Genomic DNA, 684 nt, shown 5'->3' on the forward strand with positions numbered 1-684 from the left:
AAGTACTGGGATTACAGGCGTGAGCCACCGTGCACGGCCATTTCACCTTCCCAATCCTTCCACTGAGAGGACCTGTGCTTTGGTTGGGCTGACCAAGCAGCCAGACAAGGCAGGTGAGACTCAGGTGCTGGAGGACCAGGGCCATGCACACACATTGGAATCCTTGTTCCCTCTGAAATCCCTGGGCGGCCACTCCCTTCCCAACCAGATATGCACACAGGGCCACGCACACACGCTGGAATCCTCATTCCCGCTGAAATCTGCCTGGGTGGCCACGCGCTTCCTGTGCAGGCTGCAGGGACTTGGAGGACGGTGTCTTGCCGAGGGATCCTCCCTCCCTCCAGGCACCTCGCCCCGGGACAGCAGAAGTGAGAGACAATCCGAGAACATCCATGTAATGTGGAAATGCTGTCGTATTACCCGTCTAAACAAAGCTCGGAACTGTCCGCCCCCCAGGATGGGGTCCCAGCTGGCCCAGGAGAAATCTCATTCACAGGCCCAGCAGAGCCCAACGCCAGTGCTCAGAATCCCATGGTGTCTAGACACGCACAGCAGCAACACGGAAGCGTCACAGGAACAGCCCCAGAGGTGGCGACCCAGCTCCACAGGGCTGTGGCAAATGCAGGCAGCCTGGGCTGGCTTGGGTGGGCTGAAGGCGAAGGCAGTGAAAGGACGTGGCTCTGC

The sequence above is a fragment of the Pongo pygmaeus genome, chromosome 5 (genome assembly GCF_028885625.2).
Source record: "Pongo pygmaeus isolate AG05252 chromosome 5, NHGRI_mPonPyg2-v2.0_pri, whole genome shotgun sequence".
Lineage (NCBI taxonomy): Eukaryota > Metazoa > Chordata > Mammalia > Primates > Hominidae > Pongo > Pongo pygmaeus.